The sequence below is a fragment of the Chlamydotis macqueenii genome, chromosome 4 (assembly GCF_036417535.1).
Source record: "Chlamydotis macqueenii isolate bChlMac1 chromosome 4, bChlMac1.mat, whole genome shotgun sequence".
NCBI classification, from domain to species: domain Eukaryota; kingdom Metazoa; phylum Chordata; class Aves; order Otidiformes; family Otididae; genus Chlamydotis; species Chlamydotis macqueenii.
Window position 1 is genome coordinate 79,674,205 of NC_141559.1, and position 17,455 is coordinate 79,691,659.

The 17,455-nt window shown below is 37.9% G+C and overlaps 1 long non-coding RNA gene across 1 annotated transcript in view; it reads right to left on the reverse strand.

Moving 5' to 3' along the window:
* Window positions 1-17,455, reverse strand: part of LOC147601041 (uncharacterized) — a 91,089-nt gene that overhangs the window by 37,471 nt on the left and 36,163 nt on the right. The window contains exon 2 of the long non-coding RNA XR_015258358.1: window positions 9,930-10,033. This is a non-coding gene — a long non-coding RNA (uncharacterized LOC147601041). The remainder of the gene's footprint in view (window positions 1-9,929; window positions 10,034-17,455) is intronic.

Sequence of the window (17,455 nt, forward strand, 5' to 3'; positions counted from 1 at the left end):
TTACGAGTTCACAGACTCATTTCTTAGCCACCTGTTTACAAGAGTTTTGCTTTTCAGGCTTCTGTGAAACTGTGATCATATGGTTATAGGTGATGCATGTAAGGAGATTACTAGCCTTAGCAACTAACCAGTTACCAGCATAATACATCTCATCTCTTCACAGCCCTCAGATCTGCTACGAGCGGGACTTTCTGTGTCCGTAATTTGATCCAAACTATTTTTACAACAGTTCTAAGAACTGGGATGATGTTTTGCATCAGCCCAGAGAGACTTGAGATTGGGAAGATCATTTCAGTGCTGTCTGTGGTCCAGATATATGAAATGGTATGTTTGGAGTTACAAACTACATATCACACTAATAGGGGCACTTGGTTTGCAAAATCACAGTAGTCTATTCTATCCACCCGTCTTGGAGAAATCCTGTTCTCAAGCAGTGTTTTTCATTATGTAACTGTCTATCATACACAAACTTTCTTTCTTTTTGGGGGGATTTTGGGTCTTTCCCAACTTTTATTCATACTTTTGGAGACACGCCTGGTGTAATCCAGGTTTTGACTACTATAAGCACAAAGTCATGGCACCAAAAGAAATGGGATATTTTCTCTTTCAAGATTTGAGTTAAAATATAAAACTGTGAGTCAGATGAGGGTAGTGTTTGAGTCAGATGAGGGTAGTGTTTATGGGCAACTTCTGAATACTTAAAAATTAATCTAATTTAAAGAAAAAAATATATATATATTTTAAGGAATCAGCTGTCCCCAATCACTGAAGTAAACATTATACTATAGAATATTTCATTAGTTGGTTTTATTCACTACTTAATGCATTTTCCACTCTCTTTCCTACCATAATCAGAAATCTTTCTGTCCCTTTCTACCCTTCTCCCTATCCATCTGAAAATATGAACAGCTTAATACACTTTTTTTTTTAAATTCCCCAAAGCTTTAAAATGATGCTATATATTCTTCAATATCCATCTCCACAGAGGAATATGGCAGCTGTTCAACAGCTCAGAGTACCATTCTGCATGACATTTAAGGGGAGAAGGAGCTATGCTGGAAATTACCCAGTAGATTTGTATTCAGTGAACAAAGCTTTTCAAACTGGAAGCTAGCCAGGGCAGCAAAGCTTCTTCCTTCTGGAAAACATACCATAGCTCCTTTGATAACCATAAGTGATCAGAAATATAATTTTGCCTGTCATGCAAGAAGCATTACTCCATACTCAGGTCAGCAGTGGTATAGAAGGTAGACCACTGAATAATGAACTATGAACAGGCTCAGAGGTTTCCTCTGTCTTCTACGAAACTACAAAGTTAGCCCAGATGGGCTTTTGCTTGAGATCCGATGAAATCAGAGCCCCCAAGAAGTATGGCTCTGAGGTATAGAAATGCTGGGAGATTAGAAGGTGAGAAGGAATACCTATTAATCTCCTTTTTTTTATGCCAGTATTACGACTGAGGCTGATTAGAAGCTGGCAAGGGGCTTTATACATTTTACAGGCAAGTTAAGCCTACAGCCTACAAATTTGGAAGAATTCATACATAAATAATAGCTAAATTTTGATAGTGTCTGATGCTTTATATAAGAGGTTTTTTTTTCTTCTCTGAAGTATATAAACCAGTAAATAAATAAATTTTTAATATGATTTTATATGGCTTTCTTTGTCACTTCACTGTGTCAACTAGCAAGCCTATAACAAATCTCAAGATACCTAAAGCGTTTCTTAAAGTCTCCTCAGCAATTAGATGGAAATCTCAGCTTTAAGAAGAGATTTCTTCCCCTCTTGCCCATCTCATTCTTTCACATCTGATTTTTGTGATATTCTCTTTATAGTATATTTTCCCAGAATATAAAATAAAGCTGAGTCTTGGGAAGAATACTGGTGCTATCTTGAGTCTATTGTATCACAGTATCTTATGCCAGCCCAGTATTTGCTGTGCTTGCACAGAACATTTAAGTGCTGTGTGTGCAGTGTGTCTTGTCTCACTGCTCATATGGCAGAGTGTCTTGTTTTGTTTCTTTCCATGCACTGGTGAGGCCACACCTCAAATACTGTGTTCAGTTTTGGGCCCCTCAGTAGAAAAAGGATGTTGAGTTGCTGGAGCCTGTCCAGAGAAGGGCAACAAAGCTGGTGAGGGGTCTGGAGCACCAGTCTTATGAGGACCGTCTGAGGGAACTGTGGTTGTTTACTCTGGAGAAGAGGAGGCTGAGGGGAGACCTCATTGCTCTCTACAACTGCCTGAAAGGAGGTTGTAGTGAGGTGGGTATCAGTCTCCTCTACCAAGTAACTAGTGAGAAGACGAGAGAAAAAGGCCTCAAATTGCACCAGGGGAGATTTAGATGAGATATTAGGAAAATTTTATTCACATAAAGGGTTGTCAAGCTTTGGAACAGGCTGCCCATGGAAGTGGTTGAGTCACGATTCCTAGAAGTATTTAAAAGACGTGTAGATGTGGAGCTTAAGAATATGGTTTAGTGGTGCTCTTAGCAGTGTTAGGTTGAAATCAATGATCTTAAAGGTCTTTTCTAACCTAAATAATTCTATGATTCTGTGAAATATTGGGAAAATGTCACAATATATTAAGCCTTTTTTTGCAAAGAACAAAGGAGTTTTATGAAGCCTATGAACCAGTTTTTCCTGTTTCCAAAATGTTGCTTCCAAACTATTCTGAAATATCTGAGGCTGGACTATTTTTCTGCAGTGCATCCCCAATAGTGAAAGCAGTAGAAATAGCCTTCTCCTTTCCTCTTTCTCATATTCGTTGAGATATAGACCATCCTACTCCAGCCTAACTTTGCTTTATATGATGTCTCAGCTGTAACTAAACATCTTCCATATAAAATTCTGTGCCTTGCAGAATATCAATCATTTTCAGAGATGATTAAAAAATGGAAAAGAGTATATTGACAATTTTCCCCTTTGTTTTTAGTTTGAAATTTTCAGTACTAGTTTCATCAAAACTCTGAATTGACATATATTTCAAAGAGCTCACTATTTGTTTTCCACTGAAAGACTCCTAGTATTTCTCTGATTCCACAGGAGAATTTAACAAAATTAATGTGATTGACCAGAACTAGAAAAGTCAAAATCAAAACCAATTCTTAAATGTATGAAATTAAGAAAAGTTAGTTTGCAAGGAAAATGTGCTTGAAATTTTGTGTTCATCATAGTCTTCAGAGTACTGTCATCTTTACTAGCACTTCTGGAATTATTTTGGGAGACAGTTATTTTTAGAAGGCCAGAAATCTAGTTACAATTACTGTCAGTTATGCAACACTTATAAACATCTACATAAATCAAATAATGAAAGAATCTTAGAATAGAGACGTACTTAAAATATACTAAAATCAGTATTATAATTTTGATCAAGATGTTGGGTTTTTTTCTAATTTGTGGTTATTATTTCTTCCTAAGAAATTATTAATGCAGAAAAATACTGTGCATATTGTATTATGTAGAATGGCCCTACATTTGAAGGGAAAATTTAATTTGTAACACATCAGACAGATGATTCATGGGTAAAGCATGAGTCAATTTTGAGTGCTTTTTTTTTTTGTGTGTGTGTGTGTGTTCAGTGGGAAGAATATTTTCAAATACATGTATTGTTTTCAATAAAGCAGTTTGAGACCCAGCTGACTTACCTTTAAGTTTAACTAGGTGAGGACAAATCCAGCCTAAGTGGCTGACACATCATAGACATATCCTGCTGAAAGAGCCATCCTAGGCCACCTATATAGTTAATTAACAGAAGTAGTTAATTTAGGGTATTATTCATCTCACAAAATATTGACTTTTCACATAAAATTAGTGGCACCCTCAAAAGTATTTATCAGGGGCATTTTGTGAAATGAAACCCACCTCGAGTTTCCGTTGAAATTCTTCAATATTCCATGGGTCAAAGTGCTTTAGGTGTAATAGTCCATTAAGTCTTATGAAGGGAGAAAAAGGTAGCGAAACAGTGCCCCACAAAAATTTTATTTACAGGGAAAAAAGTGAGAAGAAAGCCATTACATGCTTGGGCCACAGCTGGATATATTTTTCTAGTTAGGAACAAAGGAAAGCCATAACTAGATAGACAGCAGTCCTTTAATTTCATCTTTATTTTTCTCTCCTGTTGCCCTTTCTGACTCCTTGTTGCTTCAGGACCAGTTCTTTGTTCTGTAGCCAGTCACAAAATTCTTGTGTGTCTTTCACCTTTTCTGGCTTTGGCTCCTTTGGTGGCATCAGCATTGTACATCTATGAACAACATGCAGGGCTAAATGTGCACAGCACTGGGCTGAGCTGTGCTCTACTCTTCTCATCAGAAAACATGTTACCTTCTTTAAAGAGGTAACATATAAAAATAGCACCTGATTGTTAAGCATATGAATAACTTTTCTTTAGCCTTCAGAATCCCAATTAATTCTTTGTGATATGTCTAAAGTTCACATTTGCCTTGAGGTGATATAAAAGTAGCCTAACTCTGATATTATATACTATATAATCTGAGAAACAGAAGGTGATAATACAAAAAAATAAAAAGGCTCCTAAAACCATGCAAGAGAGCTGCAATTAGGGATGTACAAGAAACTACCTTTGCCATTTTCAAACTACTAAAAGCTTAACTTTACAACCTCTATTATTATTTTTTTTTTACCATTTTTCTGTGGAAGTAAAAAAAAATATTCCTTAAAACTGTGCAGAACACCAACATCTAATTTTGCAGAACTCTGTGAACCAGATTGTGTTGCTTCTTCAAGGATAAAGTCACCTTTCCTTTCTTCTCCCCAAACCTGCCCTATACTACAGTGTTTTCTTTCTCTCTCCTCTATAATAAGAAGGAGACATTGTATGCATCCCTGAGTTAAAGTGAAGGAGAACCTCACAGATTTGTAATTTGGCTGATACTTGTAGATGAAGGAAAGGTTTTGACCTTATCCAGCAATTCTAAATCCGGCTAATACCTGCTAAGGAGTAGGACCTTGGCTGCATTGGAGGTGAGATTTCTCAGTCGCACTTGTGTATCTGGAAGCATATTGCAGTTCTGCATAGAACTATCTGTTAGGATCAGAAAATAAACTGTACTCAAAGTAACCATGACAACGCTAACATAAATGCAGTGAGGACAGTATATGTTACAACACATGAATCTGAAAAGAAAGAGAGAATCCTCCAAATTTCCTGTTGGCCCAAGCAGCTTCAAGCAAGGCCACCCAGACCCAAACCCATATTCTGAGAGATCTGTCCCCATCCTCCTGAAGGTTCCTCCTAGAGGAACCATCCTCCTTCTCCCTTTCAATTTTCCTTGCGGACATTGGTTAAATTTGACACACGAAACTTTAATTCCATGACAGTGGAATCATCCTCCATGGTCATCAATGTAGTCTTTGCTTTAAATAAAGATCTATATTTAAGTTTCCCTGTTTACTGAGACAGATTGCTTGTTTTAGACTAGAGTATGAGCAAAAGTAAAGGTAATATAAACAGTCAGGGAGTCTGATATTAAGAAATCCAGTGGCAAATCACAACATAGCTCCGCAGAAGGACAGGGTCAAATGTATAATGGTTACAACGTGAAAGACATAAGAAATCCATCATAGTCCTGCAACAAATACATAATCTCTTAAAAGAACAGAGAGTGAATTTAGGAACCAGTTCTGGCTGTGTGTATTTTTAGTTGACCACAGCTTATGAGAAGAGATCAGTCCTGTTAATAATGCCTTATTAATAGCAAGTCTGTCTATCCAGCCCCATGTAGGGCTACCATATGTCCAGCAAGATCTGTACATGCCATCTTTTTCTCTCTAGAAGTGTAAGTATTTTGGCTAGTTTTCTGGGATTTCCAGGCATCTGGCAGCTCATGTGGGCGAACAGACCCAGCTGAGCTGCAGATATCAGAGACTCTGGATGTACATAGGTCAATTTTGCAGCACATGCTTAGTAAAATCCTGATGGAAATACGGAAGGTCTAATCTATGTGGATCTCTTAATCTGCGAACAAGCTCAGTTAAGAAAACATATGGTAGCTAAAGTAAAAGCGATGTATACCTTCATGAAAGATAATTAAGAAATATGCTACTGATGGGCTTTATGAGTATAAGCACTGCAGAGATCAAGGATAGGTGGAAAAAGTTAATGGACCTGAGCTGTGCAAGACCCAAAACAGCCTAGGAAGCTGCCATAAATAGAAGAATCAGAGACTGAGTGTATTCAGTCAGATAAATTGGGGGCCTACTGATGAGAAGATAACTGCTGTTGCACAGCCCTGTGCTCTCCTGGGTAGAATACCGTGCTGAAGGAAGGATGGGTAACTTGCTGCCTTTGAACCACATGCAGCTTGAGGGCAGTTCAAGTATATCTTTCATGTTCAGCTACCCAATGATCTCTGCAGGACAGAGCTGGTATGAGGGGATACGCTAGTAAGTAATGCAGATACCCACATGAAGTAAAACTGCAGGAACAATTGAGACTTATGAGCTGAATCACCCTTCAATTTAGCAGCATATTCAGATCAGCCTGGGAAGGTTTTGTTGCCTCCAACCTCTGAACTGGTTTGTATGATGCCCTCCCCTTTAGCTCTCTAAGTGATGTATTATGTGCCTTGTGATAAGATTTTTCGGTTGCAGTTCATAAAGCCAGGAAGGGTGGTCAATGCGATGGCAGAAGACACGCACTTGCTGAACTCAAAAGCAAATAAAATACCAAGCAAGTAGCAGAGGAACACTGCAAGGAGCTCATAAATGCCTTCAAGGCTAGGAGTTTAGCAGGAATAATGCAACCTCCTTTTTAGGCAGTAATGTGGAATAATAAAAACAGTAATGCTTAAGGCTATGTAACAGTCTGTATGAAGGAGAATTACATAGATAAGTTAAAATTGACACTGAGGCATAAGCAGTCTACAGTCCAAAGAGAGAATATGAGAAAATATTTGCTTACAGCACAACGCTATAATTGACAACATCAGTAAAGTGAAAATGAGTTATGTGGCTACTGATTTAGAAAGAAGAAGGCATTAAGCTGCACTCTGTAAAGTGAAAACAATAACGCTGTTAAAAGCACTGGCGTCCCAAGAAAATAAGTAGCTGGAAGAAGAAGGCAAAAACTTATTGTAATAAATATGCCAAATTAATGAAACCTTTCATACACTTCTCCATTATAACAGTGTGTGTCAAGCAGTTCATGGCATCCTGAAATTGTTAAGTAAAAAGGAGGGATAACACATATCTGATGTAATAAAGGGAGAGAGGAGACAGGAATTTAAGTAAACGGCAGACAATTGAGGACCGACTCCATAAATGGTATCAAATCTGATTATGGAAATACATGTCAGACGCTGAAACCACAGATGAGCAATATTGTACCTGGGATCCCAAAAGGCTTTCCATAGCACCCACTGAGGAAAGAAACAGAAGACAGTTGAACTGTGAAAAAGCAGCTGCAGTCACTAGCGGATGGTATCACTCCACCTCTAGGAAGTATATTATTCCACATATGCTTAAAAAAGCCGCCAAAGTAGTAATACTAGTAATAATAATAACAGTGATAATAGCCTATTTTATTACCCTGTCTGTATGGACCTTCACTCCTGACAAACCAAGGCAACATAGGAATGAGATTTTGAAATATGCTTCCAAGGCTGCAAAGCAAGAACAAGCCGAAGATACTAACACGGTAAATGCAGAAATAGTTTTGGAACCTTAGGGGAATCAAAATAATAGAAAAAAAAATATTACTGGAATTGCACATTGTTTATGGGGGGGAGGGGAAACTAATCACACAGTGATTCGAAAACACTATTCCAGTTGAGACTACAGGGAAACTAAGGCTTATACAGCATTTCATTATCAAACATGATTTTAGTATTAAATATCTCATCTAGCTGTAAGATAGTTGTCAGCCAAGAGCAGTTTATTGGAAAAAATAAAGCAACTCACTCATTCTTGTTTGTCAGGGATATGTCAATTTGAGTTTCAGCAAAGCTAAGGGCAAAAGGGAGTAGGTCACACAGCTCTGGGCTGTGCATTGCAGCCATGAGGAATGGGCTGGACTGGATGGAAGCTGAGCTGTAAGGATGTGGTGATTCAGAAATACTCACTTAATCACTGGTCTTTAGTATAACTCACCCTGCATTGACTACAATTTTCCAGCTTGTGGCCAAGGCAGGGAACAGGTAAGCCACTTCATGGGCTCATTTCACCTTTTCTCTTTCGCAGAATACTGACAAGCCCGTTCCTCTCTTCCTCTCTCCGTCTCTCTCCTTTTCTCCCTCTCTCCTCCACCCTCTCTTTTAAAGTACTATTTTTTAACGGATATTATTTGGTTAGGAATTTTCTTTTTCATGAAATGCTTTGATGAATATGAACTATTTTGGAAGGAGTTAAATAACAACACGTCATTGCGGATCTGAACTTGCATTTGCATGATGCTCCATAATTCAAATTTCAGTTACATATGTCGTAGCTTTATTTTATTTCAAGTTTTATCATTTATTCAGTGGCTATTTTTTAGATAGGGACGGTGAATATTTCTTTAGCTTTCTTGTCACTCAAAAGCAACCTAATGGTCTTCCAAGAATTGAGACTAGGCATACAACTAGCAGTATGAAAAGTACTGACTCCTCATTTAAACCAATGAGTCAATACCTTTAGCCATCCATATTCCTTGAGTGGTATGTCCTTAGCACCTGTGGCCGAGCCATGAGGTAACGGAAGTTACATAACCTTCATGTAAAAGGTCTTATTTACTTAAAAATCAAATCTTAGTCTTCATTGCTGCCAGGAGTCTGCCTAGTTAGGCTCTAAATATTATAGTACAGTCACAATATAATGATGGACTAAATGTTATTATTAATCCAAATCTGAGCCTTCTCAGAGATTACAGTTTTTAGAATAGTGGAGAGTTAAAGTCTCTGTGGCTAATTGAGATTCTGAGTGGAAGATACCATACAGAAAATACTGATTGAAGCATATTAGGAAAATAAAATTGCTATTACTTTTTGATATCTGTATTGACACCTTTTTACAAAAAAATCTATATTTGTCTGTTCACTTCTTTACAGCTCTACAACACATAACTGATTGCATTTCAGATTTTGCTTATATCATACTTTAAAAAAATATTTACTTTTCCCTCTAAAAATATTTAACCATAAATCAGAAAATGGATACAACTTTCAGTGGAAATTTAAAAAAGAAGTATAACTCTTCTTATTCAGGATCCGACCAAAAAAAAAGGTAAATGGGTTTTGTTAATAACACTAGTCAATCAGAAGGAACACACTCTAGTAGTTCCATTGACTTTTGTAACAGCTACCACAAAGTCATTAAAATAGCTGAAATTTAATTAGGAAATAGAAGAACTTCGGACACATTGGTATGTATATACCTGTGTGGGTCCCTGTCTTTTTATATGCACACGTACACATACAGAGATAAAATTTTTCCATCTACTTTCTCAAGAACAAAGTTCCCAGCCTAACTAAGCATCTTGGTGGCTGCAAGCGTGCAGAAGTGACCTACTGAAGGAAGGTTGTAGTTGAGTAGGCAGCACATTCACGCTAATGAACAAACTACATGCTGCCAGTATTCTTTCTCCTCATGGTTTATGAAACTTTCAGACACTGTTTTCTTTGATTACTTGTCCCATTCAAACACCGCCTCTGCTAGAGATTTTTATTTGATTGTATTATTATCTTTTGACTTTTAAATTTTCTTACTTTCCTTTTTCACCTGTATATTTTCCAGGTCCCTGTTCTCTTCTTTTCTTTTTTTTTTTTTACCCTAGGTTTTTTTATTATTATTTTTAATGCAAAGTACACCATGAGCAGTCATTTTGCATGCAGACTTCACAGTGAAAATGCACAAATTAGGAGTGAAAATATAGCAAGAACAGTTTGACAAAAATAGTGATGTATAAATACCTTTCTTGACACACGTTCTTATCTTACCTTCACTGAATCAAAGGTTGTATTCAGACTGCTTCCAAGGAAAGTTTTCCACATCTTATGTCTCTGGGTTTCCTCACTTAGCCCCAGATAATTTTAACAGTGCTCTAAAAAAAAAACAGAGGCAAACTCTTTAAGAATGCCTTAACAGATGTGCATTGGCTTATTTTCATCAACACTAATGTGACTACAGTAATTTTTCATCAAATTTGCATCCATTTTAATCCTTCTGAACAGAACAGGGTTTTTTAGAGCTGTTTTCAAATGAGACATATAATCATGTTCTGTACCATTTTCCTGGAATCTTCTTAGGCCCATTGCTGCACTGATAGGGTAACAGTACTGAAATGGTTTCACATTCCTGGTAGGGAAAAACTCACGTCTGTTGTGAGAGCCAGCAAAATCCTCTTGGCGCTGCTGCCGGAGCTTTAGGTGGAGCCTATGTTTTTGCGGAAAAAAAAAATGAAATCCTTAATTTGAGTAAGTGGGACATACAAAAAGGCTGCAGGTTTTTAAATGAGCTGTGTACTCTTAGTACTCTGCAAGGCTAGTATAGTTTGGCTAGTGTTGTGGCCAAGTTTCTGGGTCCAAATAAAGCGTAAGAGTTCTAGTGCCACAACTCAGACCTCATCTTGCATGAATGGAGTGTCATCTCCTGATCCCTACCATCCTCCACCTGTGCAGACCTCCAAATACTGAGACTCTGTAATGACAAAATAGCTTTGCTGATTAGAGAATTCCATCTGAGGCATTTGTCTTGCTCCAAACCCATCATGGACTCCATCTCACCATAAAGAGGTACCTAATTTTATTTAACAGTCCAGTTATCTGATGCTCTTTTTTTTCTATATTTAGTGAACTGAGACAAAGATCAGTGGACAGCAGACAATGTAGTTCTTAAGTATCTGAGTCAACCTCTAGCAGTGTCTCTCCCTCTCTTCACTGATGACAGAAGAAGGACAAGGGGGATATACTCTTGGTTAAGTATCTCAGTTTAGGTGCAATGAGTCTGGGTCTTGCTGTTCCCATTGTTTGATTTCCCCATGGAGTTTCCTGCCATTCTCTTCGATCTCAGTGTTCAGCTTTTCATGCCTTTTGAGTATATCAAAATAAAAATTATCTGGGCGTCATGAGTAATCTGGTTAAAAATAGAAACTAAAGGAGATATTCAGAAGAGAAATTTGATTTAATATAGTTTCATTTTGCATAGCATTTTCCAAGATGCACTAAATTTAATAAAATCTGAACTAGAATGGAAACAACAGCAATTTAAAGTTGCTTGAATGATATACAGTACAGCAACTGCTTTTGAAGTTTTAGATAAAGACAGGAGTTGTATGAGTGATTTGCAGCAAATAATTTTATTTGATGAATTTTGCTGTCTTTCCTGTTGGAGCTCTGTGAATATTTATTCGTTATGTGAAATTATTCACAAATGCCTTTAGTGAATAATTCTTGCTTTGCAGCTGCTTTGAAAATAGTTCATAGTAGATATTTGTAATTTTTTCTCTTTTTTTTTTTTTTTTAATGATGTTTGTGAGCATGGAGCATTGTTTCTATTCCTAAGCCATTTGACTTAAGTAGCAAACCAACACAGCAGGAATTGCATATTTTCTGTGATGCTATCTGAAATCCACTTTAGTGAATTTAGTGAATATTGAAGCTCGAATGTTTTGTTGTGTAGAATTCTCATCAGTAATAACTGAGCTCATAGATCTCTGCAGGAAAAAAATATGGAAGAATAACATGCCCTGAGAGACTCTGAGTCTGGGCTGTGTGATTGACTCTAGAGGTCCCTTCTAACCTACATTATTTTATAATTCTTATAATGAATGCTTTCAAACCCAAATGAGTCCATTTATTTGCCGCAACACTTCCTTAGTGAAATGCAAGGTGGGTTCATCTCTGGACCTGAAGACATAAAAAAATTAGGTATTATGTCTAAACTCATGGTCTATGCTCTTTAAAATAAATGCAGAGGTCTATTTATTTCAGTTCTCTTGGACCCTTATGTGAAAATGTGGTGAATTTACACTTTTTGAGTACCTGTGGTATTCCACTGACTGACAAGGGAACCCGTTTATTAGCAGCCTTTTAGGTACGTGAAGTTAAATGAATGACTTCCATCCAAAGTTCAAATGCTCAATAATACAGAAAAGCGTCATAACAGCATGTGGGGAAATTAAGGTAACTTTGGAAACAATATTAACAGTAATGAGGAAAAAAATCGTGTCTGTGATAAACTGGGAGCTCAGCGTTCGAAAGCAAAAGAAAAAGAAACCTCTGGTTGTATTACCTGACCAGATTAGTAGTAGCTACTAAAGCGATATAGAAGTGGAAATACAAGGGATACAGGAGATAAAATAATTTCACTAAACACACAGTACTGATGTGAACCTACAAAGTGCCAGTGCACTGCATAAAGTTACAGTCACATTTATCCAAGAAAGATCAAACTGGAAAAGGAGGAGAGACTAGGAGAATCAAGGAGGTGTAGAATTTACTTCTAAAAGTTATTATAAGATGTAGCTTGTGTAGTTTAATAGAAAAGAAGGTAAGAAATGAGAGAACTGATCTCTATACATGCATGGAAGAGGGGCATAAAAAAACAAGGAGCATGAAAACTGCGTAAACGAAAGGATGATGTTAGAAGATGGATTAGTGGATATCAAATGTAATGGATATTCCATATATGAATATTAAAAGAATGGAGGCTGGAAATCATAAACACTTTCTAATAAGAGAAGGAAGAAGTTTAAATCGGGGACTGAAGGGTAGAAAGCCTGACTAGCTTCATGAAATGGATTATATGACTTGATGGTATAAGCATTTCCCTCCAGTCCTGTATCTCCCTTGTATTTTAATTTTTTTTTTTTTTTTTTACTTTTAAAGGACAGCCTGAGAGTCATAAAAGTAAGATGCCAGGTCTCAGTTTTCTCTGGAAATCATGTCGGAATTGAGGACTGCAAATTGAGCAGTAATTATTCACTCATGAAAGTGTGTTCTACTTCAGCTTTCTCTTGTGTTTCACTAAATCTCGTACAAGCATTTACCAGAATGTTTCAGTCACAGAACAGCTGCTCAATTGCCAAAGGAAAAATGCAGGCAAGGAATTCTGAAAGACCAGTTTCCTTTTCCTGAATACCATGTATGTTCAAGTATCACCAGCACTCACTGGAATAGCACCTTTCTATAGCAGGGAAAGAGACACGGTCCCATTTGATAACTCCAAGGGTCATTTAAAACACTCCAGACATCTGAGGTCTATGTCTAATGAATAGAATTACTTTCCTACTGTTATCTTTTATGGAAAGGTAGCTCATGCAGGCAAAAAAAAAAAAAACCAAACTTGCTTATCCTTTTATCATCCTTCCTCAACTGTCAACAGTTGCTTACAGTTTAATTTCATCTTCTCCAATTGAGAAGTATTACATCTATTTTGCTGTTCCTGGCTCCTGCAATTATAAAGGAGGATAATTCAGGCATAATATGTACCGTTTTTCTCATGAATGCTTAGGCCTTAGACCACTTAAGGTCCATTTGCATCATCATCTTACGTTGCAGAAGTATGGCTGAGAAGGACAATGATATGTCAGCACTGCTACCTTGATTGTAAGTGGGGCCAAGTTGTTCAATGGTTAAAATGTTTAATGGTTTGTTGACGTTCATGTGCCCTTGCAAAACATCTGAAATTAGAATCATAGAATCATAGAATGGTTAGGATTGGAAGGGACCTTCAAAGCTCATCTAGTCCAACCCCCCTGCAAGGAGCAGGGACATCCCTGACTAGGTCAGGTTGCTCAGAGCCTCATCCAGCCTGGCCTTGAACGTTTCCAGGGATGGGGCCTCCACCACCTCTCTAGGCAACCTGTTCCAGTGTTCTATAATTCGCATCGTAAAATTTTTTTTCCTAATTTCTAATCTAAATCTACCCCCCTCTATTTTAAAACCATTACCTCTCGTCCTATCACAACAGGCCCTACTAAACAGCCTTTCCCCATCTTTCTTGTAGGTCCCCTTGAGGTACTGGAAGACTGCTATCAGGTCTCCCTGGAGCCTCCTCTTCTCCAGGCTGAACAGCCCCAACTCTCTCAGCCTGTCCTCATAAGAGAGGTGCTCCAGCCCTTTTATCATCTTCGTGGCCCTCTTCTGGACCTTCTCCACAATTCCCGCAAATGTGTGTGACACATTGCCTGCAATGCAGGTTTTGCTAGACTTCCTTTCACTCTCTGTGGCTGGGTGAAGGAGGTGCTCTCCTCCCATCATACTTACCGTGGAGCGAAGCAGGATTCCTTTTTCTGGGGGTGTAAACACACCAGGTAACCCAAGCTATCATCCTGGTTTTATTTCAGCCACCTTTCCTATTCTCTGTTCGTACCTTCCTAACATGAAGAAGCCAGAAATTTTGATCAGATTTCAGTATTTGCTTTTCGGTTTCCTGGGATCCTTGTCTTTTCACGGTGACAATGTAGGCTAACTTATCCTGACGGCCAGTTTTCCAGTAATGTCCACCTGTAGCTTCCTAAGGAAGACTACTGTTTTCTCCTATTCTTAGACCATTGACTAGGAAAGAAAGTCAAAGCACCGTGACACCAACAGTCAAGGGATAGGACCCCAGAAGCACTGGATTTTGTTCCAGTGTGGATATTATTCACACATTATACAGACTAATGGTTCAGTGTAGACGTAGCCAAGGAGAGAATGGAAGAGGCTGAGTTGTATCATTATATACGTAGAAGTATCAAACATTTATGTTTTCACTGCTTTGCTTAAGTCACAATCTGGTTGCAAAAGGAAGACCTTTGGGGCATAACAAAAATAAACTGGTAAGCATGGTGATGAAGAACTGAGTGACAAGTAAGTAAACACTCCTCCCAAGTTTGCTTTACTGTCAGAGCAATTTTTCATGATCTTTCTGTCCATGAGCTTCATCCAAGTCTTTCCAGCAGCCATTCAGCCACTTAATGCAGGTCATCAAGCTGAACTGCACTTGGACACAATGTGTGTTGCTAATAATCTAAAGTGACAAGACAGCATAAGAGCTTTTTTAAAAAAAAAAAAAATATTAGCTGAATTTAATAAATTGAAAGGAAGCATTATGACTGCCTAAGGAATGTCCAAACCTTGTTTATGTTCCATGAGCTCTAAGTGGAAACTTTAATTAGGACTCAGAAATGTCATATGGTGTTTAGGTGATGCAAGTTGCGTTTATTTTATTTATTTATTTTAAAAATTCAGCCCCTAGGCAGCTATCAGTTATTAAGTATTTTCAGTTGAGTGATGTTTTTTGCTCTCTCAGTACTGACAGGTGATAAACAGTGGACAAAATTTTTGAGCATATAGGCAAAATAACTTATAGCCTTTCCTTTTTGGTAAATAATGTAATAGTATGTACAATGAGGTTGTATTTCTGCAGATTAGGTTTCTGCTACATGAAACCCAGACTGTGAGTAAAAAAATGTAACCTTCTTTTATTTCATCACAGAAAAAAACTCAGCTATTTCCCCAAAATGCAAGATTTCTTTTGACTTTCTCTGTAGTGACTTTATACTCTCCACAGGGATGTGGCTCCAATTCTGCCTCTCTATATTTGTAGCTGAGATAATGCATAACTGCAGATCTGCAAAAAATTGAAGACATGGTGTAGACTTTTCGCATGCCTTATCAAACCTGGTGTCTTGTGAGCAAAAGAGTGAGCAGGCAACCTCACCACTCCTGGCAGCAGTGCTGTGAGGGAGACGAGGAGAGTGCTGCATGGCAGGACTTGCTCATTTTCTGCACTGTAAGCTGGAGCATCTGCTTTGGGATAATAACAAAGAGAAATGATAACAGGTCTCACTTCTTAGTGTTGACTAAGATGATGCACAGCAAAAGAAATATCTAGGTCTGAGTTATCTGCAGCTCAAGATGCAGAATTTCTGCTTCTCTGATTATTTCCGCATTGCTTTCTATCACAAATGGAGACTTATTTTCTGTGGAATAGAAATTATTCCTCAAAATTCAGTCCTATGATGCTAAATATTTAAAGGACTCAACATAAAACTTTTTGATGACCCTTTTCACCTGATGTTAATTTCCTGTGTAAATCCTTTGCTTTGACATTGCTGTCTCCCTTTCTCTCTGTAGGGAATTTTTGCTTTCTCTTTCACCAGCAGTAACCTAAAGACCGCCAAGCTATTTTAATCAGTTAGGCAAACTTCTTAATGTACTCCTAGCAAGGATACACAAAAGAAATTGTAGTACTGATCAGGAAGACACATACAAACCAAGTGAATCTTCATTATCAACTCAATTATGAACTTGTTCTCTGAAAGCTGTGACATGTTAATTGGTTCAGATTTAAGTGAAGAAATGAAAATATATTTTTATATCTGGATGTCAAAGGAGAAGCTGTCCTCATCTCTGAATACACATGGAAGGGTGTGAACAACCTAGTAATTTCATAACCCAGCTGTTCTGTAAGCAGAATCTTCCTGCCAATTTAAGATCCTGCCCTGTGTTTTTGATCTGCTGTGTTGACTTGTTTACCTTACAAAAATATCACAGATCAGGTTTATAGGCCGTGTGAGGTTTTAAAAAGGAAAGCTAAAGTGAGATTTGTAGAGAGGATCCTGAACTGAGTCACGAGAATGCAAATAAATTTTCACTGAGTATTACACAGGTTTTTTGAAACAGGGACATTTTGTAATTCCTCTATCCATCTTTTCTGCAAAATTATTAAAAAACATAGCTACATTGAGCTTCCAGTCAGACCCTGATGCTCTCAGCAAGGAAACCCTTTCAAGCTTGGCTTGCAGTACCTTGTCTTCCCTGCTTTCAGGAGGACTGAAAGTTGTTCTAGTGGTAGCAAGGGCTCACAGAGACCATTGCTTCTGGAGACTCTTCAGATCTTGCAGATATTACATCCATATGTGTAGAATACACAAGGCTTTCTATGTATTTAATTGGGGTGTTCCTTGTTTAACAGTTTTTAGTTTGCAATTTCATATCAGTAGTGGATTCACAGCGGACGTTTGCAGCAGATCCTTTATGTCACCATCCTGGAAAGGAGCTGAGATTTCTCCTGTTCTCTGCAAGGTGTGGTAGGAGGTTGGCTCCGGCTTCCCTTGCATATACAGACTTCTACAGAGGTCAGTGCAAAGACTCACACCTAAACATCTTCAAAAGCCTGTTTTGAGACTAGGCTTACTTTTTTTCTTTCATGAAGGAAGGGTGAAGTAGGAGGGGAAATCCCAGATTAAAAATCTGTGGATACCTGGCAATGACAGGTAGGTATCCACTTCTTTCAAGCCATGTCATACCACCTTAGGCACCCCCTTACTAAACAAAACCAGAACACATGGCTATTCTGGAACAAGAAAAGGAAAAAAAGGTGCAAAGAATAATTCCCAGTCCCTGATCCTGATGCAGTTGTAGACTTCTGGTTTTCCTGAGAGCAAATAACTGCTATGGGAATTCCCACTAACTAAAAAAAAGGAAGGAGGAATATGTATTATATTGTACTTCGCTCTTTCAGGGGCAAACCTGAA